Source organism: Callospermophilus lateralis, chromosome 3 (assembly GCF_048772815.1).
Source record: "Callospermophilus lateralis isolate mCalLat2 chromosome 3, mCalLat2.hap1, whole genome shotgun sequence".
In the NCBI taxonomy this organism is placed as follows: Eukaryota; Metazoa; Chordata; class Mammalia; order Rodentia; family Sciuridae; genus Callospermophilus; species Callospermophilus lateralis.
The window spans coordinates 118,549,164-118,571,643 of record NC_135307.1 but is presented as its reverse complement, the minus strand read 5'-3'; the positions used below and the strand labels follow the sequence as shown (position 1 = coordinate 118,571,643).

Here is a 22,480-nt window from a genome sequence, read left to right as displayed (position 1 = left end):
TGTTGAATTGAGATTTATACAGCACTCCGATCCACAGTGGCAAAATACAAATTTTTTCAATGCCCATGAAACATTGTTCAAGACAAACAATCTACTGAATCAGGAATGAGTCTTTACAAATTAAAAGAATTGGAACTATATACAGTGATTCTTCTTTCACAATGGAATTAGATATTGAAAAGTTCCCGATTAAGAAATCAAGCAATATACTTCTAAAATAATGTACAGATAAACATTATTTTAAAAAGCAACATACCAAATTTGTAGGATGATGTTAAAAAGGTGCTTTGAGAACATTTAGAGTTTTCTGTTTTTATTAGGGAATAAAGGGCCTAAAAGTAATTATCTAAGCTTCTAGCATACAAAGCTGGGAGAGGGGAGTAAATTAAGCCAAAACAAGAGAAAGTAACAAAATAACAAAGAAGAGAAATCAATAAAATAGACACTGAAAAATAGAGAAAAATCAATGAAAGCAAGAACTGGTTTTTGAAAAAACATTAATAAAACTGATAAATTTCTAGCTAGACTGAATAAGGGAAGATAGATATCAACAACACACGGGCTAAAAGGAGAGACAGGAAATAGTAGTGATGCTAGCAATCCAGATATATACCACAGAGTAGCTGCAAACTGCTTTCCTCAAGTGAAAAGGGAATAAGTCTCAATTTCATAAAGAAAAGGGGAAAAAAGTCATTTACTGAGGTTGCTACAATCTACAATAAGAACAAAATATGATATATACTCAAGTTTAGTACTTTCCACAGTTTTAGGCATCCACTAGGGGTCCTGGAAAGTATCTCTGTGGATAGGGTTGAAGAGGGGGCAATACTATAAAGAGAGAGGTAGCTTGCCAGTGAGATGTCACAGGCCTGTAATACCAGTTACTTGGAAGGCTAAGGCAAGAGGATCATAAGTTTGAAGCTAACCTCAGGAACTTTGTGAGACCCTGTCTCAAAATAAAAGACAAAAAGGTCTAGGGATATAGCTCAGTAGTAGAGCATCCCTAGTTTTAATTCCCAGCAACATATGAGATAATATTACAGTGCAGAATAATTCTGTAACATAATTACAGGATTGGTTACATGGATCTAATATAATAAAATACCAAAGAACTATATACTCTCTTTACATCAATATCAGTTTCCTGGTTTTGATATTGTTCTATAGCTACATAAACCATAAACAATAAAAGAAATTGAGTGAATGAATTTCCTTGAAGTATGCTTGCTACTTCCCTTGAATTTATAATTATCTTAAAATAAAAAGTTTAAGAAGTAAGTTAACTTTGTGAATTCTTTAGGAACATTCTATCAGGTCTCTATGCTATCTGTAAGTTTTTTCATTTTTTCTAAAAAGAATTTTAATGTTTTTATTCATAATAGCTAAAATCTGTAAACAAGAAGTCAAACTAAATAGACTATATATTATGATTCCAACTGTATGACATTCTGGAGAAGGCAAAAAGATGGAAACAGTAAAAAAGACCAGCGGATTACCAGAAATTGAAGAGAGAAGGAAAGAATAGGCAGAACACAGGATGTTTAGGACAGTGAACATATTCTATATGATACTCTAATGATACATACATACCATTATGCATTTGTCCAAACCCACCAGGACTAAATCCTAATGTAAACTATGGACTTTGGGAGATAGTAATGTCTCGATGTAGCTTTATCAATTGTAACAAATATACCACTCTGGTGGGGGATGTTAATAATGGGGGAAGCTATATACTTGTAAGGACAGGGATATCTCTGTACCTTTCTCTTAATTTTGTTGTGCTCTTTAAAAAAAAACCTTTCAAACAAACTAGCAATAAACTGGTACACTAACCAGTAAATAATAAAATTGTGATACAATGAAATGCTACTCACCAATTAAAATAATGGATCAATGCTACACAAAAAATGGATGAATCTCAAAAATGTTCACTTGAGAGAAGTTACACTCTATATTCAAAAGAGTACATACTAAATACTGCCACTTATGCAATATTCTGGAGTAGGTAAAATCTTAGTGATGGCATACAGATCAGTAGTTAGCTAGGGGTGAGGTTTAGGAAGAGGTTTTTAACCTGAAGGTTTTAAAGCCTGAAGGAGTTTTCTGGGGCAATGGGACTATTTGTCTCTTGTTTGGGGTGGTAGTTACATGAATCTGTGCATGCATTAGTTTGCAGAACTATTACTACTACTACTACTACTGCTACTACTACTACTACTACTACTACTACTACTACTACTACTTATTATTATTACTACTACTACTACTACTACTACTACTACTACTACTATTACTACTACAACTACCACAACTACTATTACTACTACCACTTCTTCTTCTTCATCTTCTTCTTACTACTAATACTACTACTTTACTACTACTACTTCTTTGGTACTGTATTACTTTAGTACTGGGGATTGAACCCAGAGGTAAGCCATATCTCCAGCCCTTTTTATTTTTTATCTGAGACAGGGTCTTTAGTAAGTTGCTGAGTCTGCCCTTCAACTTGCAATCTTCCTCCCACAGCCTCTTGAGTCACTGGGATTACAGGCATGGTCACCAAACTTGGCTAACAAACTTATTTTTAAAGAGTCAACTTTTCTAGATGTAAATTTAAAATATTAATAGCAATAATAAAAATCATTTTCATCACAATTCTTTTAAGTTTTAACTTCAATTAATTATTTAAAAAAAGTGAAGAATTTTAGTCTTACTTTTGTCACTGTCTATATCATGCCAAATAATTAATTTTTCTTTTAAAGAGAGAGAGAATTTTAATATTTATTTATTTTTTAGATTTCGGCAGACAAAATATCTTTGTTTGTAGTGGTGCTGAGGATAGAACCTGGGCCACACGCATGCCAGGCGAGCGTGCTACCGCTTGAACCACATCCCCAGCCCAGTAAATTAACTTTTCACCCTTGATTTCTCTTTGTGAAATGAAAGGGGATTATCAAATGATTTCTGAAGGCTCTTCTTATTCTAAAATCTATTTATCTTCCACATGTCTGTTGAATTTTTATCTCAAAAATAAACAATACATTTCTATACACTCAAGTGGGTTTTATAAACTTGGCTGCAGGCAGTAAGACTGGCTTCCAATAGTCTCTGTCACTGGTTTTATGTCATTTCTTTAAGGGCTCTGAACAGCTGACCTTACTAACTTTGAATAGGTGATATTTAGAAAGCATTCTCTCCTCTTTGAAATAATCAAAGCTCACACTGTAGAGAGTGTATGGTTTTTTCTACTCCCTTTATAATATCAGATTTTCTCTATAGTTTGCTATTTTTTAAAAAAGTCTGTGAAACAGCATTCCTGCTAACAAAATGATGGAGGTGATTATTAATTTTATAAGACATGAGATATTTACATTACTGGAGATGAGAAAGTAAGTCATTTTTACTAAATTCACTCAATACAATCAAATTGGACAATCTAAAGTCCGTAATTCTTTTGCAATCTTTCACTATTCCTACAGAAGATTTGCAGATTAACAACATTTTGAACTATCAAATCTTACATGAAAATGTTCTGGTTATATGTAAAAACAAGCAGTGCTAGTAAGACTGTTCACACCATTTTACGGGCAAATTCATTACATTTTAAAAAAAAGAAATTAATTGCCTTTGTATTTTGTTGTTGTTTGTTTTTATTTTTTTTGGAGATAGATTTAAGGATTGAAGCAAATAATTATTTCAATAATATTCTCAATGTCATCCATCAGGATAATTTTTGAATACTTGCAAAATTTATCCAGTCTTCTCACTTCAAAAAATAAGAAAAATAAAGGTGACATACACACACATATATGTATACATGTGCTAACAAAATATTTAATTAATATTTTGAAAATTTATACTTGTTTGACACTATTTTCTTTGACAGATTTAATAAATGGGTCAAATTCTAATGTACTTATCTTAAAAATGTAAGCCACAGATCCTATAATTTTCCTTTAATGTCACATTTCTATTTTTGAAAATATGAATCAACTTATTTTATTCTTTCAAATATAATACCAAGATACAGAATGCATTAAATCATTTCATTGTTAAGTAGTGGTACATTTGAAAGAGGAAAAATAATCAAGATTTCCCTATAACTCCATCTCCATGTTAAATTTTAACTTTTTCATGAAGGAAGCTGTAAATCAAATAAATTTATTTCATTTCCTGGGTGTTTAGATCATACAAAAACATGCACACACCTATATACACAGAAGTCAACATTCCATATTTCCTTTATTCTCAACCTGAAATTTATTGAACCTAACATCAAAAAGGATCTGATAGCTCCTCAAACGTCCACACATCTTACTAGGCATTGAAATCACTTTTAGAAGGTACGCTAGCACAGAAACCATATTACATACAGAGAAATAAACCCATAACAATACTAAATCAGTCAATATACAGGTAAAGCCCTGTTTAATGCTAGCAGGTTTGCCAATGAGATGAAAACAAAAGTTGAATATTTCAGCAATTTCTTTATAGAAATGAGTAGTTAAAGAAATTAAAAGACTTTATGTGTTAAAATCATGCCTTCTGAATCACAGGGTACACACATGGCACACATGTCCCAAGGGAATGTTTTAATATTAATGAGACATCAGCCTACAAACCTGGCTAGCTTGCAGCTGACTCTAATGAAGAATTCTTTAATACCCAAGCCAAACAAGAAAAACACAAAATACAGAAAAAAGTCCAGTCATCTTTAAAAGCTCTAAGCTGTCTGCTAAAGGTTACAACTTTATTAAGATCCCTAAATCACAGCTGGCCACTGAGAAGCTAACAGTAGTTCTTAAAACTGGCTACAGAATCTGGGGAAGCAAAACATAATCATATTTACAAGAGATTTAATATAATGAACTGTTTAAACTGTTACAAAATAAAAACTAAAAACTAACTGCTGTGTAGTGGCCTTTTCATTTTTTACTTTAAAGCACCATAAAGCAATGGCTGAAAAGTAAAACCCTTGTACATATTTTGAGGTCAAATGAAAAGCTGAGAACTTATAACAGCTCTATACAAGTCTGCAAAAATAATTTTCCTGAATTCTAAGGATCTGTGATGGCATGAGAATAGGAGTAGGAAGGGAGACTGGGCTCTGTAGGATAGAGCATGTGGAAAGTTGGGCAAAAGAATCTCAAAAATGATTCTTAAGAAAAATGTACTTCAGGAAGGACATAATACATTTTTCTTCTCCATTTTAAGTCAAATCTTATAATGTTGCTTTCAAATTTTTTTCTACAACTCTATCCTGTTTCCCTTATTTGATTAGAACCATTTTGGAAAACCTCCTTTCATTTTTTAGTTCTATAGAATATTTTTAGCTTATCATCTTAAAAAAACTTAATACAGAATAAAAGTAGATATTCTTTCAATGATCATTTTTTTTGTATTTGCAGAGAAATCACCATAATACCACATAATCTAGTAAATCAATTATTTTTAAAGGAAAGAAAACCTGGGTATCAAAACTGTAAAAGAAAAACTGCTTATGTCCACATACCAATTTTAAGATAATTTTCTTTCTAATTGAAAAAAAATATTATTTACAGAAAGTTAGCAAGGTTAAGTAACTTGTTCTGCCCAGTAAGATCAAGGGCATAGAAACAAATACTGTTTCTAAGTAATATCTCTACAATTGGAGTAGAAATATAAGGAAAATTCACATCAATAAAGGCAATGAAACAATTTTGTGTGAAGTTTAATTTCTCATACTTATTTATTCATTTGTATTTTTTTGCTTCCTTTTGAATTAACTGTTTTAAGTTCTCCTTAGCTCAACTATAATTTATAAATATCTCATTATAAAGTATGATCTCCTTGAATATTTTGCTAAGGCTAAAGCAACCCAAATAGTACACTACTGATTAATACAAGGATATTAAAAGTCAATTATGGGCCAGGAGCCATGGTATATGCCTGTAATTCCAGCGGCTCAGGAGGTTGAGGCAGGAGGATTGCGAATTCAAAGCCCTCCTCTGCAAAAGTGAGGCACTAAGCAACTCATTGAGACCCTGTCTCTAAATAAAATACAAAACAGGGCTGGGGTTATGGCTTGGTGGTCAAGTGCCCCTAAGTTCAACCCCTGTGCCCTGCCCCGCAAAAAAAAAAAAAAAAAGTCAATTATGGGCTGGGGAGGTGGGTTCACTTGCCTAGCACTTATGAGGGATTGGTTTGATCCTCAACACCACATTAAATAAATAAAATAAAGTTATTAAAAAGAAGTCAATTATGCTTATTCGTAATCCAGGAATAAATGAAAACAAACATTAAATTAACACATAGACCCTAGTTTCTGCCCTTTCTTTACATGTTTGTTTCTGCTATTTCTTCTGGTGTAGTCATTACAACTTTCACAGAAAATGTTTATTTCTCCTACTTAGATTTCTTTTATGAAGCACTGTACTCTCCATTTTCTCACACAATAGAACTACATCACAAAGGTGTGATTGGTCCTTTAAAACAAGAAAACTTGGTAAACTTTAGTTTGAGGGTTACAGATTCACTCAATTAGGTCCTACAATGGGACCCTGAGCCAATTCAATTTGGTCATTTGGACAATGAAAATGATACTATTTAACCTACCAGACAGTGGTGAGGCTTTGTAAAAGATTAATAAATGTAAGAAACCTTTGAAATGTTTAAAGTACTATACAAACATGATGATCTCACTTCCTTCATACAGAAGCGTTCAATTAAGACATCTCTATAGATATATCTCTAAAAATTATTTGAGATTTATATTTGAAGTATATAAAATGATAGGTGTGTACTTTTTGAGTATGTAACAATAAATCCCACTAATATGTACAATCATAGTACACCAATAAAAAATGGAAAAAAGAAAAAAATTAAAATACGATAGATTAATAATTGTTAAGAGATTAAAGGAACAATTAACCTTCTCAGTTACAAAATGTGTACGAATGCAAGGTAAGAGACCTGTAGGGCACACAGATCAGCGAGGAAGCAGGGAGACAAAAGGACTTAGACCTGATTCCCACACCTCAAAGTCCTTTCTCTCATCTGTTGCTATGTCTGTCACACTATTTTGTGAATTTTAAATCTCTCTTCATAGGATCATGTAGCTTTAATGACTGGTTATATTGGAAAGCTTATTAAGAAAAAGTATGTAACTATTTTGGTGAGGTGATTCAACTACTAATTGTCAAATTAAGAATGTTTACAAATGATCAATCCCCAGTACCACACATACACACACACACAAAAAAAAAAAAAAAAAAGCTAGAATGTTTACAAATGACACTAACAGCCAAGCATGCTCAGACTGAACAGTTCCACTATTTGTTTGGTTTGTGTGATATGAAATTTTAAGTTAATAGGCATGATGGAAACCCTATAAAATCTTTCTCAAAAAGGACTTTTAATTCTCCTTTTGTTACTAACAAGCTATGTGATCTTGGGCAATTCACTCACTTCTCTATTTTAAAGATGAAGGATAGCAACAAGTACATCACCTGGCTATTGTGAATTAAATGGACTTACCTCAGTTAAGGCTTTAACGATAGTGTCTGGCACATAATAGGTGCTTATAAATGTTAGTTCCTTTCTCTTCTTCTAAACTTTAGGAGAATAGTGAATGCTTTTCCCTCTTTTTAGTTTCTTAGAAAGTTTCCTTAACAGAAATACATATAAGTAATCAGTAGTTGTAAAATAAACTAAACCTAAATAAAACAAAGGACTTTAATATATAACTAGAAAATAAATGTGGTTTTGACTCAACGTATCTGAGACTGAATCCCAGTTGGACTGTTTACAAGCTTTTTATTTTATTTTATTATAGATGGACACAAAACCTTCATTTTATATAATTATCTTTTTATATAGTGCTAGGGATCAAACCCAGTGCCTCACATGTGCTAGGGAAGCATTCTACCACTGAACCACAACTCCAGTCTCTTGTCTTCAAGCTTTTGAACTTAAAGCTTCTCATCTTAAAATGAGAATATTATTTAGATTTTTCATCATTCTGTCTTTCAAATTCACAGTTGCAGTGCAAATACTTTGAAATGGCATGTATTCTTTCTCTTCCATACCACTACGGCAAGATTCAAAATGAGAAGATTTGCTACTAGTATAACTCAGGCAATTGATAGAAAGGGATTCAAGTGTAAAATAAACAATGTTATTATGGGAAGAAAATATACAAACCTAGTTTAACTGGCTCCAATTCTAGGCATTATGTCCTTGCTTTCTTTTCTTTCTTTATGAATGAACCTCAAATATTCTTTTCCTGTAGAAATATGCAAAGTGGGGAATATATATAGTGAAGGCCACTGAATCACTCTTAAAGCTGAGCATTTTTAATTCATCATAAGATAGAATCAGACTTTTATTCTATTTAATAGATTTTGTTTTTAATCAATAAAATAACCAATACGTGTTTTCGTTGGTTAACAGAAAACACTATAGGTTTAAGTAGCCAAAAAGTAACCATTTCCTTTAATAACAAATAAATTTGTTCTTTACTTCAAAAAATTACTTTCAGGGCTATAAATGCAGTTCAGTGGTACTGTGCTTGCCTACCATGTGCCAGGTCCTGGGTTAATCTCCAGTGCCACAAACATATTTTAAAGAATAACAAAATCGAGCTGGGGTTGTAGCTCAGTGGTACAGCACTTGCCTAGCATGCATGAGGCACTAGGTTCAAACCTCAGCACCTAATAATAATAATAATAATAATAATAATAATAATACTATAATAAAGGCATTGTGTCCATCTACCACTAAAAAATTTTTTTAAAAAAAGAATAACAATACAACAATACCTCTGTTAAAGATGACTTAACTATCCAGGGATTGCATGAAGTGCTGTAATAAATTAGTATTTATTAATTTATGGACCCATGTCTCTCAACATTTTGGATGGAGAGTGGTGAATTATATCAAACTATAGGAATCAAAAAAAATCTGAATTGCATCCCCAGAAAAATGCAGTACAAGCATCATGGTTTTCATTTAATATTAATGGAATCATGAAACCTAGTCATGTACCCTGTGGATCTCTAAAACCTGTTAGTAACCTGTGTTGTTTAGTTTTTTAAAATGTATGAACTTAAAAGGATTTTAGAGACAAGCAATTTAGGAATCATGTATTACAAACTGCTGATAGAAAAATAAAGAAAGAGTGACCCAGAAAGATGAAAACAATTTAATCCAAAAGAGACTGACCATATAGAATTCAGTATAATTCAGTGCTTTGGAGTCAGAGTAATTTTTACAATAGAACCAGAATATTAGACTTTAAAATGTTTTATTTTGGTTTGGATTTTTTTTTATTTTTGCACTGTCTAAATAAATGGTTAAGAGAATGAATTAACCACCATCAGTGGTTAAGAGAATGAATTTTGGGGTTACACAGATGTGGGGAAAAGTTGATCAAGTCAATCTTTCTTATCCTCAAGTTCTTCAAATACAAATGAAAACAATAAAACCTATACATGCAAGATTATTTTAAGAATAAAATGAGATAGCATTAATAAAGTATTTAACACACTGCCTAGTGCATAGTAAGTGCTCAAGAAATTATATGAATAAAAAATAATTCTAATTGAGTTATGGAATTAAGGAAATTGAAATAAAATCTCTAAATGAAATGTTTTCTGGCTAAACAAAATAAATGCCAAACTTAGGCACTTATTGCATATCTATTTCTTAAAATTATTCAATCATATTATCAAGATATTATTAATCATATAAAAAGGATAAAGTTGGTTCTCCTTTGACAAGTAATTAGTTAAAGACACAGAGCTTTTTCTTCTCAGTTCCTTCTTAGGTTCCTCTTTTTCCTTTTCTTTTTAGGGTTCAGTGTTTTGCCTACTTCATATTCAACCCACATAGTCTGTGCTCCCATCAGGACTGGAAGAACCCTCAAATGCATAACCCCAATCCTGACCCTTCACATGAGCCTTAGACCCTATATCCACTTGTTTGGCAGATGTTTCTATTTGAAGAAACCATAGGCAAAAACTGAGCTGCTCACATTTATTACTCTTAACTAGCAGCACTGCAGCCACTTGCCCACGCAAGTCCAAACTTTGACAATCATCTCACATTTTGCCAATCATCTTCAATATGTATTGCCTTCTATTTTAACACTTTGCCAGTCTACTTCCTCAACTCTATCTCTATTAAGAGTATCCAAACCTGGTTATTATCTCTCAATACAACCAAACCAGCAATTTAACTCATCTTCTCATCTATTATAGTTTGGATCTAGAATGTCCACCAGAGGCTCTGTATTGAAGGCATGTTCCCCAATGCACTAGCGTTCAGAGGTGGGGCCTAGGGAAGGTGAGTAGATCATGAGGGCTCTAACCTCATCAGTGGATTACTTCACTGAAGGATTCATAATTATTGGGAGGTGGTGGAAAGTGTAGGAGGCAGGGCCCACTTGAAGGATTTAGGGATTCCCCTTTGAAAGGAATATTTTCTTACCAGTCTCTTCCTCTCTTTTTGCTTCCCAGTGGCCATGAGGTAAGCAGTTCTGCTATAACATGCCCTCTCTTACCATGATGCTCTTGCCTCACCCAGATCCACAGCAATGGAGCCAGCCAACCTACAAGTGAACCTCTGAAATTGTGAGCCAAAATAAATCTTTATTCCTTTAAGTTTATTTTCTCAGGTATTTTGTCACAGTGATGAAAGCTGACTAAGGTGGCTAACACACCTTCACTACTCTTATCCTACCTCAAATTTATTTACTATACTGCTTCCAGAATGACTGGCTTAAACATGAAAATTCTGCTGTATCAAGTGTCAAACCCTCATATGTCAAAACCTTCAAAGGCAACCTATCACTTACAGAATAAAGTCCAAGTTCATTTATAGAATAAATGTCCAAGAATGAGTTTGTAACTCTCTCTTCAGTTTCATTTTCTATCTCCCACTTCATCATACCACAGTCATTTTTAACTGTCAGTCTTCTATATTCTCAAGCTGTTCCCTTTGCTAATATATTCTTATACTCCTTCCACGTATGGGAAACTCTTAGTTGCTCTTTAAGCTTCAGGTCCAGGATCACTTCCTCTGGAAATCCTGACCAAAGTATATCCTCTACCTCACTAAGTTCACACATCATTGCAACAAACACTCAGGAGACATTTGTTAATCTGAATAAATATGAAACTAAATAAACTAGTGACAAATCAGCATATGATTTATACATATAAAGCCAGTGAGAAGGGAAACTAGAGGGTGTTCAGTGCATTTCACTGGAGAAAAAGTCTTGGTCTGGGGTACCCAAGGGGTAATTATTCACAGATTGTTGAAGAGAGGAAATAGAATTAAACAGAAATGGAAATGAACACATTCAGAGGAAGCTAAGGAGACATATATGGCAAGGCTTGGAGGGATAGTAAACAGCAAATACAAACTCAAATATGTTGCTATCCTTATGAAGAGACTTAGAACCACAACCAATATTTCACCATAGACCTTCAAAGAATTTTCTCTGAAACTATATAGTACAATTACCAATTAGAGAATACCCTGCATACACCTCCATTTGAAATATATTAATTTAGAGACATATTTTCATCTTTTAGTCAATCTTCTGCATTCTTATAGGCTCAAGAAGGTGTTCTACTTAATTTGCACTTACTAGAGAACAGATTCAGGTAGGTCAAGGGTTGGTCAATCTTACAAAACAATCATTTTACAAAATTAGGGTGCTCCAAATCAGCAGGGAAAAATAAAAATATAGTAAGCAAAGACTGGGTATGTAGCTCGGAGGGATGGAGGAAGGGAGGGAGAGAGGGAGAGAGGGAGAGAGGGAGAGAGGGAGAGAGGGGGGGAGAGAGAGAGAGAGAGAGAGACAGACAGACAGACAGACAGACAATATATATATATATATATGAATGAAGAGAGAGAGCACTTAATGTTTAATTTACAAAGAACTTCAACTGCAAATATTTTGCTATCTGAATGCAGTATAATTAAAGAGTATCAGTCCTTAAACTTAAATAAACTAGCAACTGTACAGAATAATAATAGATCTATGGTTTACTTCCATATGAAGAGTGAAGATTGAGGCTATTTTTTACCAAAAAGAAAGAGAGGAAACAAATGCTGTTATAAACACTTTTAATGGCATAAAATCTGAAACTTGCTGTAAAAGCAGAAAGCATACACCATAAATAATACCTTAATTAGAAGGTCACAGAATCAAAGAGGACCAAGTCAGAAGGATATGCCAGATAAATAAATTGGCCACTTGAAATTGAAGCACCTCTAAATGTAGACTTGTATCATTTTTATTTTAAACATTTAGCTGTATAGCTATATAATACCCACAGTACATCTTCTATACCAAGAAAAAAGGTATTGGAAAACAAACAATCCTAACAAGCACAGAATCACTTTGGAGTAGAAAAGTCATTGCATGAGGTTTTGTGTCTTCTTGTCCTCTACTCTGTAAATGCCAAATCTTTGCTTTCAGGTTTGAAGAAAGTAAAACGTGAGTAAGTTGAATATTAATTTTCATCATAACATAGATGATATGTCAGAAGGTATGGGTAATTCTCATTCTCACACAATATCTGTCATTTTAAAACACTTCAAATGATATGAACCAATATTTGTAAATGAGAGATTAAAAAATGCTTTTAAGCTGCTGCATTCAAGCAAATTGACAGATATGAATGCATACATGCTAGTCTTCAATTATGAAATCTCCTCACACATAAATAATACCATTATAAAAAATTTTCTCTAAGAGAAAAGGGCCTGATAATATTGCAAGCTTGCTAAAGAGAATAACCATCAAGCATAAAGAAACTGACAGTCCACCAGTATAAGCTGACAACCATGTTATGCTCGAGTGTGCTGTAGATGATCATTTAGATGCTATCAGTCAATGTAACCTATGGTTTCTTTAGTACTCTATTTATGAAAAACCCTCCAACTTGGGGAATATGGAATCATCTGTCTGATCTAAAATAGCAATTGTTTTCATCTTGTATGCATTGATTTTCTACTGAGTTATATATTTCTTGTGATCATGATCTCAATATAATTAGAACTAATGCTTACAATCTACAAATATAAGGATTATTGATTTAAAAAAGTAGTAGGTTTTATATACAGTCAATTCTCTTTATTTGTGGTAGTTAAGTTCTATTACATTGCCACAAACAGGCTGGGTCTGTAGCTAAGTGGTAGAGCACTTGCTTTGCAGGTGTGAGAGCCTGGATTTGATCCTTAGCACCACATAAAAACAAATAAGTAAATAAACAAAGATATTTTAAAATTTGCCACAAACATGGAATTAGTGATGGAGCCACTGCCTTTGGGAAAGGGGAAATAGAGGACTAGATTCCTTTAAGTCTCTGATCACAACATCATCATCAACTGATCATGTAACCTTATTGTATGAGTATTTCTGGTTAAAGGCATTATATTTAATATACTGCTGATGCATTAACATTGAATTCACAGCCAAGAGTTTATGTCAGGACTGAGCAAAACTTATGTAATATACATATTTCCTCAATAAAATATTTCATAGTCTTCTTGCACTTAGGAACATTACACAGCACTTCAGCACAATACTTGGAGGCAATTTTATATAGCAAAGTCACTAATATAAAGCACAAAATAATGACATGACATCAAGAAAACAAAACATGAAAATTAAGAAGACTATAAAAAAGACACTTGTTTATAGTATGAGATCTCAAGCAGAGGCTAAGTTCAAACTCAAATGAGGATCTTCCATGTTGGTGACTCAAATTTTCTGATTCTTTTGTGTATGTCTGTGAATAACCACAATTTATTTCCCTTTCCCAAGTTATAACCAAGTGTCCTTCTACCACTTGTACCACTGGCACAGTTTATCATCTTTCCCTCTCCACCCAATATTCCAAAATCACAGGCTACATTATCATTAGTTTTTTCTTTCTAAAACCCCAAATTAACCACACTCCTCACTTCCTGATATCCATATTTTAGCTTCAAATGTCTTGGTATGGTATACATGCGCATTCATGATTTGGCATCAAGCCACCTCTGTATGCTCATCTACAAACACTTGTCCCTGATAAACTGTATTCTAGACATAGTATTCTATTTTCCATTTCTGGGATATTCCATGCTTTTAAAGAGCCTTTTACCATGTTAGTCCTTCTACTAGGAATGCTCTTTTTTTTTTCCCCCTAATCTTTACTTGCCCTTAAAACTTCTGCAGGTGTTACCTCCTCTGTGTAGCTTTCCTCATAGCCTCCATCACAGACCAACTTAGTCCCTCTCTTTCCTGTGCTTCCTCAGTACTTTCACACAATTCTGTTATAGAGTTACCTAAATTTAATTATGATTACTAAGAGATAAAGTACAACAATGTACTTCTTTCATTTTAGATTGACTAAGTGCTGATTATTATTATTATAGCTGGGTGATATGGGTTCATTATATCATTGTATACTCTAGGGTATACTGTTTCCATTACAAAAAGTACAAAAAGAAAATAAAGCAAGACAGACTACAATGAACTGAAAATCAGATTTATAGGTGGCAAAAATAAATAGGGCATTACATTTTTCCCCATACAAGATAACAAGAGGTAGTCTAAAATTTGGTACAAAGGCTCAAGAGGGTCACCAAGTCCAAGGCTCTTTCTTTTTGCTTATCCAAGTGTGTTGATTTGGTAGGGGCTGCTTGCCATAGATGCAGGCATTACCTCTATCTTCAGAGCAGAACAAAGGACAGTAGCAGTTACACAGTTACCCTCTTAAAAGGATAAAGATATAGCCTTTTAACAATGCCTTCTGCAAACTTGGCTTATATCACAATGTTCACATCTCTTGAGCAAGCCAATATTATCTTGATGACCTCATGGCCTTGAGGCTCAGATGGTTTTTGTTCTTTAGCAACCAATATAGTACCCACACATAGAGGTACTTTGTGTCTACTGAATGTATAAGTTTCATAAAGGAAACTGTAGTAATAATATAAAAACTCTATTTTCCTAATTTTATTTTTTCCTTACATTATCATGAAATATGATACATGATTATTGCTTTCTCTGTACAGTACCAAACAGGACACTACCAAGGAATCAGAAGGTCTGATTTTTTTGTCTAAGCAAAACACTCAATATCTTGCTGAATCTGTTTACCTAAAAGACAATGGTTGTTTTTTCCAAGGTTGTTCTGAGAATAAAGGAAACACAAACAATATGAATACTTATTGAAATGTATAAAATATTATAAACATGATGGCCCTAGTAAGTCCTACAACAAAGTCTACAATCTTATGTATGTATAGAGCATCTGGCACACAAAATAATATGAATTAATAATTAACCATTATTGTACTGGGGCTGTAGCTCAGTGGTAGAGCAGTTGCCTTGCACATGTGAGACACTGGGTTCAATTCTCAGTGCCACATAAAAGTAAATAAAGATATTGTGTCCATCTACAACTAAAAAAAATTATCAAAAAAGAAACCACAAAACACTGTCAATACCTCCTACAATGCTGGACATTAATTCATGGTTAAATGAGGTTTTGGTCTTGATCTTTATTCTTACATTGCTATCAGAAACTAATTATACCTTATACTTACACTTCACTTAAAAATGCCTTATAAATAAAGCAGATGTCTTGTGGCATTTATAGGATACACACAATTTTAAAAAATATTTTAGTCATTTATGGACTTTATTTATTCATTTATTTATATGTGGTGCTGAGAATCAAACCCAGTGCCTCACACATGTTAGGCAAGCACGCTACCACTGAGCCACAGCCTGGATATACACAATTTGAAAGCAGGATATGAAAAACTAAATCGGTTAATACTGAGCAGTGATGTCAAGTTCCAATTTATTAATTAATAATCACTACTGGGCTGGTGTTGTAGCTCAGTGGTAGAGCACTTGCCTACCATGTGTGAGGCCCTCAGTTTGATTCTCAGAACCACATATAAATAAATCAAAATAAAGGTCCATCAACAAATAAAAAATATTAAAAATAATTACTACAAATGAATTAACAGTACTAAAGTAAGCCAAGATCCTAATGTATTTCTAAGTGAAATCAAATGATAAACCAAACAATAAGAGCATTCAACATTAGTTTTCCTCTGACTTTACAACACTTGAACCTACAGAATAATCCTTAGGGTGATCTTATGGCTCATATGCACAGACCACACTGGTAGTCAGAACTATTTCTAGAAATGAAACCTCAATGGTCTGTTCAACAAATACTAACTAAGCTGTATATTTCTTGATCTAAAAGAGCATTATATTAAAATAAGCATGGTATGTATGACATGAAAAAGTAACTAATACTAAGGAAGAAAAAAATGACAGTTCTAAATCAATAAAATCTCTATAGAATATTACAATGAGAACTGATGCACCTTTACTTTTCCTGGAGACAACAGATGCTTTCAAGAAGAATGATCCTGTGTCAAGTCCATTAATTAACTGTCATTTCTCAGACATTCAACAACCTTAACCTTATTATTAAAGACTCACCATATTCTGATTCATTTAAGCAGAAACCATTCCACATGCAAAACACTGCCTCAAGACTGTAAGCTGGTAAATTTGAGCACATAAAGGCATCATGAGGCCATAAACACAACTGAAAGAGGATCAGACTTATCTTACAGTTGTAGCTACAAGAAGGACATCAATTCCAACAAGAGGTAAAAAGTGTCAGCATGGTAAGAATGAGTTTATGTTTTGCAGCAATAGCTATTCAGTTTCAATCACAGAGATTTTTGTTTTTAAGCAGGAGTAAGAGAATGTTTCTCTTCCTGTTCTATCTGTATTCACAGCTTTATCAGCTAAAACTTATAATGAAAATTTCTCCTACAAAGACAATTTGAGGTACCTGAAATAAGCAGTAAATTACTTGTCAATGGTCGAAATTCATATAAATTAAAAGTCGTGACACATTTTTCATATTTAATTTTACTTATGGAAAAAGTATATTAACTTAAAGCCATAACTTTTCAAACATTTTTATTTTCTCTCATTAAAAACTAAGAAGAGGGGCTAGGAATATAGCTCAGTGGTAGAGTGCTTGTCTATCAGACATGAGGCCCTGAGATGTTTCCTATATAAACATACAAAATCTGAGAGAAGGAAGCAACTTCAGAAGCTGAGGCAGGAGGATGGCAAGTTCCAGACTACCCTCAAAGTCAGCAACTCTGACTCAAAATAAAAATGTAAAAGGGCTGGGGATACAGCTCAATGGTAAATCACCCCGGGTTCAATCCCTAGTACTACATACACACTGTTATAGTTTGGATGTGGTGTCCCCAAAAGCTCACGTGTGAGACAATGCAAGAAGGTTCAGAGGAGAAATGATTGGGTTGTTAAGAGTCTTCAAATTAATCCCCTGATGGGATTAACTGAGTGGTGACTGAAGTGGAGGGGTATGGCTGGAGGAGGTAGGAACTGAGGAGTGACTTTGGGTATATATTTGTATCAGGTGAGTGGAGTCTTTTTCTCTCTGCTTTCTTATTATGTGAGAGGCTTCCCTCTGCCACACTCTTCCACCATGATGTGCAGTCTCACCTCAAGCCTTGAAGAATGGTGCCAGCCTTCTATGGACTAAGACCTCTGAAACCAACAGCCCTCAAATAAACTTTTCCTCCTCTACAATTGTGCTGATCAGGTCCTTTAGTCACAGCAACGAAATGCTGACTAACACACACACACACACACACACACACACACAATTGTGCTGATCAGGTCCTTTAGTCACAGCAGCAAAATGCTGACTAACACACACACACACACACACACACACACACACACACGAACATACAAGGAGGGGGAACAAGAGAGCAAGCTAAAACCAGTGATCCACTGGAGAATGAGTTAAGAATGCCATGCTTTCTAAGTACATGAATTATCCTTCTTATGTAAAGATTTGAAATGGTAGAGAGCGAGTTTAACCTGCAACAGATTATTATTAATTTTGATAGCTGTTGGAGGACCTCGTGTTCAAAGGGTTGAATTTTTTCTTCTTAAAATTGAAAATATTAGAAAAACATTATAAAGAAGGAAGGGACACACTCTCATACACACACACATGCACAGACTTTGAACCCAAATACTGCAGCATAGAGAATATCCCAGGAGATCAATCACTGTCATATTATAACATCAAAGATCAAAATTCCAGCTTAGTCTAAAATGACCAAAATTGAACTTAATCAGAAGTAATCAGCTGTAAAAAATGAAGATCTGAAAGGTCCATACTATTCCACTGTCATTCCCTGTTAGGATAGCAAATTAAATTTAGAAGATGATTTGTATTTGCTAAAATTAAGTCTCAAGATACACACAGAATGTGAAATGCTCCCTGGAGCAGCTTACTTGATGGATACTATAGGAAAGTATGACTGCCTTTCACAGAAAAGTGCATATGCTTCACAGCAGCTACTTAAAACCAATATTTTCACTGCTTCTAGTAGTTAAGAGGAGTAAAATATTTCAATTTCAAGTTTACTCTAAAGCTGGAAAAAAAAGTGTATTTTCTTATAAACTTGTGTTAGCAATACAGCCAAGGATGTGTTACTACACCTGTGACTGCTTCTTCCCTCAAGCATGTGACACTTGAGCTGACATAACAGCTCTGCCTTGTCAATAGTGCTGGTCAAGCAGGTGAAAATATTTCTCACAGGGGATTTTCTTAGCACAGTAAAATGTTATATGACTCTTTAAGTTCTGTAGCCACATGAAATCTGAGCAGAGAAATGGGGAAAAAAATCTACTAGGTTTTTACCTCAAAAGGACCAATGATACTGCTTTACTAACTACAAAATGCACTGGGTTCTAAAAATTCAAGCTTTTTAAGTTGTAACCTGATAATGATTTTTGGTTCAGATATTTTAAAAAATCTTATAGTTGTTGATTTACTAAGAAACAGCCCATGATTTCTCATCTACACCTTTAAAATAAAAACAATATTTATGACAAATTACAGATTTTTTGAAGTGTTGAACACAAATTATTTTTAATCACAAGCCTGAATGTTACAAAATAATTAATCAGGCAATAGAGCTAAAAATCACAAAGAATCCCTAGCAGAAAATGAAGCAGAGGAGTACTTGCTGCTTCTTCTTGTTTGGGCACTTGAATGATCAAACTCTGAAGATAAAGGAGTTTTTCCCCTGGAAAATGAAAAACTTTTTTGTCATTTTTTTTTCACATTTTATTTTTTTTTCTAGACAATTTTAATATTTATTTATTTTTAGTTATCGGCGGACACAACATCTTTGTTTGTATGTGGTGCTGAGGATCGAACCCGGGCCGCACGCATGCCAGGCGAGCGCGCTACCGCCTGAGCCACATCCCCAGCCCTTTTTTTTCACATTTTACACTGAATTATTTTGCTATATTTCAGTTCCTATAAGAAAGTATTACACGACTTGAAGCAACTGTCATTTCCTGTAACCAAGATACTCGTGCACCTGGTTTGGGAGACTGCAGAAAGATTCTATGTCTTACAAGTTCAGATGTACCAGTCTTCTCACAATGTTTGCTGGGGTGAGTTTGGGGAGGTTAGTTTGAGTTAAAAGAAAATTGATTGAAGGGGAGGAATTCTGCTATAAATAGGCAGAATTTTGCATTTTTCTAGCAGCCTTAGAAATTTAACAATATAAAAAAAATCTCTGAGCTGGTAAAAGATTTCTCCTATGAACCAAAAATGTAAACTAGGCAATATATCATGTCAATCATTCTCACTCTGCAATCAGTCACTTACAGCATAGTGGATACAGTAAGAGTTTTTCAAATGGCGCCAGATTTTAAGAGTCCCTTTTAAAATAGCAGAGATCACTGCAACTACATTGTATGCTATTTTTTTTAAGAGAGAGAGAGAAGAGAGAGAGAGATAATTTTTTAATATTTATTTTTCAGTTTTCGGTGGACACAACATCTTTATTTTATTTTATTTTATTTTAATTTTTATGTGGTGCTGAGGATCAAATGCCAGGCAAGTGTGTCATCCCTTAAGCCACATCCCCAGCCCAATGCTACTTTTTTTTAATTGTGAGAATGAAAAAGGAAATCAATCATGCTATTTAAAGATTAGGTTAGGTTCCCTCCCCCCTATGTAATTTCAATGTAGGATTAATGTGAGTATACTCCTTTTCTATCACATCCCAAACTTTCCACTGAGTAGCGAATGTGAACTGAATAACATAGGCAAGACAGTTAATTTTCTTTCAATGAGAAATTAATGTCCATTTTTTTATTATTTGATATTTATTTCATGACAAATATTTATTGAATCTGTGTTCTAGGTACTTTATTTATTTTTTAGACAGAGAGGAGGAGAGAGAGGGGGAGTGGGGAGAGAGAGAAAGAGAGAGAGAGAGAGAATATATTTTAATATTTATTTTTCAGTTTTCGGTGTACACAACATCTTTATTTTATTTTATGTGGTGCTGAGGATCGAACCCAACACCCCTCGCATGCCAGGCAACCATGTTACCGCTTGAGCCACATCTCCAGCCCTGTTCTAGGTACTTTAATTGATTCTTCAATCATCCAAAGAACAAAAGGACCATATTTTTTTTAATCTTAAGGCATTGTTCATCACATGATTTTAAAGTGATAGTTTTATTTTTATTGTTATGTTTTAGGATTTCCACTTTTAATGAAAATTCAGCCATTTAAAAATGGCTGAATGTATGAACAGTATGACAATACTGTTTGTATTTGTCAGAGATGCTATCCATCTTTAATTTTATCTGAACAATCCCTCTAAAATCTGGAACAAGACAGGGATGCCCTCTCTGACCACTTCTATTCAATATAGTTCTCGAAACACTGGCCAGAGCAATTAGACAGACGAAAGAAATTAAAAAAAAATAGGAAAAGAAGAACTTAAATTATCACTATTTGCGGATGATATGATCCTATACCTAGAAGACACAAAAGGGTCTACAAAGAAACTACTAGAGCTAATAAATGAATTCAGCAAAGTGGCTGGATATAAAATCAACACGCATAAATCAAAGGCATTCCTGTATATCAGCGACAAATCTTCTGAACTGGAAATGAGGACATCTACCCCATTCACAATATCCTCAAAAAAAATAAAATACTTGGGAATCAACCTAACAAAAGAGGTGAAAGATTTATACAATGAAAACTACAGAACCCTAAAGAGAGAAATAGAAGAAGATCTCAGAAGATGGAAAAATATACCCTGTTCATGGATAGGCAGAACTAACATCATCAAAATGGCAATATTACCAAAAGTTCTCTATAGGTTCAATGCAATGCCAATCAAAATCCCAACGGCATTTCTTGTAGAAATAGATAAAGCAATCATGAAATTCATATGGAAAAATAAAAGACCCAGAATAGCAAAAGCAATTCTAAGCAGGAAGTGTGAATCAGGAGGTGTAGCGATACCAGATTTCAAACTGTACTACAAAGCAATAGTAACAAAAACAGCATGGTACTGGTACCAAAACAGGCGGGTGGACCAATGGTATAGAATAGAGGACACAGAAACCAATCCACAAAATTACAACTATCTTATATTCGATAAAGGGGCTAAAAGCATGCAATGGAGGAAGGATAGCATCTTCAACAAATGGTGCTGGGAAAACTGGAAATCCATATGCAATAAAATGAAACTGAATCCCCTCCTCTCGCCATGCACAAAAGTTAACTCAAAATGGATCAAGGACCTTGATATCAAATCAGAGACTATGCGTCTGATAGATGAAAAGGTTGGCTCCGATCTACATATTGTGGGGTCGGGCTCCAAATTCCTTAATAGGACACCCATAGCACAAGAGTTAAAAACAAGAATCAACAAATGGGACTTACTTAAACTAAAAAGTTTTTTCTCAGCAAGAGAAACAATAAGAGAGGTAAATAGGGAGCCTACATCATGGGAACAAATTTTTACTCCTCACACTTCAGCTAGAGCCCTAATATCCAGAGTATACAAAGAACTCAAAAAATTAAACAATAAGAAAACAAATAACCCAATCAACAAATGGGCCAAAAACCTGAACAGACACTTCTCAGAGGAGGACATACAATCAATCAACAAGTACATGAAAAAATGCTCACCATCTCTAGCAGTCAGAGAAATGCAAATCAAAACCACCCTAAGATACCATCTCACTCCAGTAAGATTGGCAGCCATTATGAAGTCGAACAATAACAAGTGCTGGCGAGGATGTGGGGAAAAGGGTACTCTTATACATTGCTGGTGGGACTGCAAAATGGTGAGGCCAATATGGAAAGCAGTATGGAGATTCCTGGGAAAGCTGGGAATGGAACCACCATTTGACCCAGCTATTGCCCTTCTCGGACTATTCCCTGAAGACCTCAAAAGAGCGTACTACAGGGATACTGCCACATCGATGTTCATAGCAGCACAATTCACAATAGCTAGACTGTGGAACCAACCCCGATGCCCCTCAATAGATGAATGGATAAAAAAAATGTGGCATT

At 34.1% G+C, this 22,480-nt stretch overlaps 1 protein-coding gene across 5 annotated transcripts in view; it reads right to left on the bottom strand.

Annotated features, from left to right (window-relative positions):
- Peak1 (pseudopodium enriched atypical kinase 1) overlaps positions 1-22,480 on the bottom strand; it is a 248,208-nt gene that overhangs the window by 138,611 nt on the left and 87,117 nt on the right. Inside the window, exon 1 of one of the 5 annotated variants that reach the window (XM_076851151.2) lies at positions 8,185-8,223. The exons of the other annotated variants lie outside the window; for them this stretch is intronic. The gene's annotated coding sequence lies outside the window, so the exon portion shown is untranslated. Of the gene's footprint in view, positions 1-8,184; positions 8,224-22,480 lie in introns of those variants that run through there. 5 annotated transcript variants of the gene reach the window in all.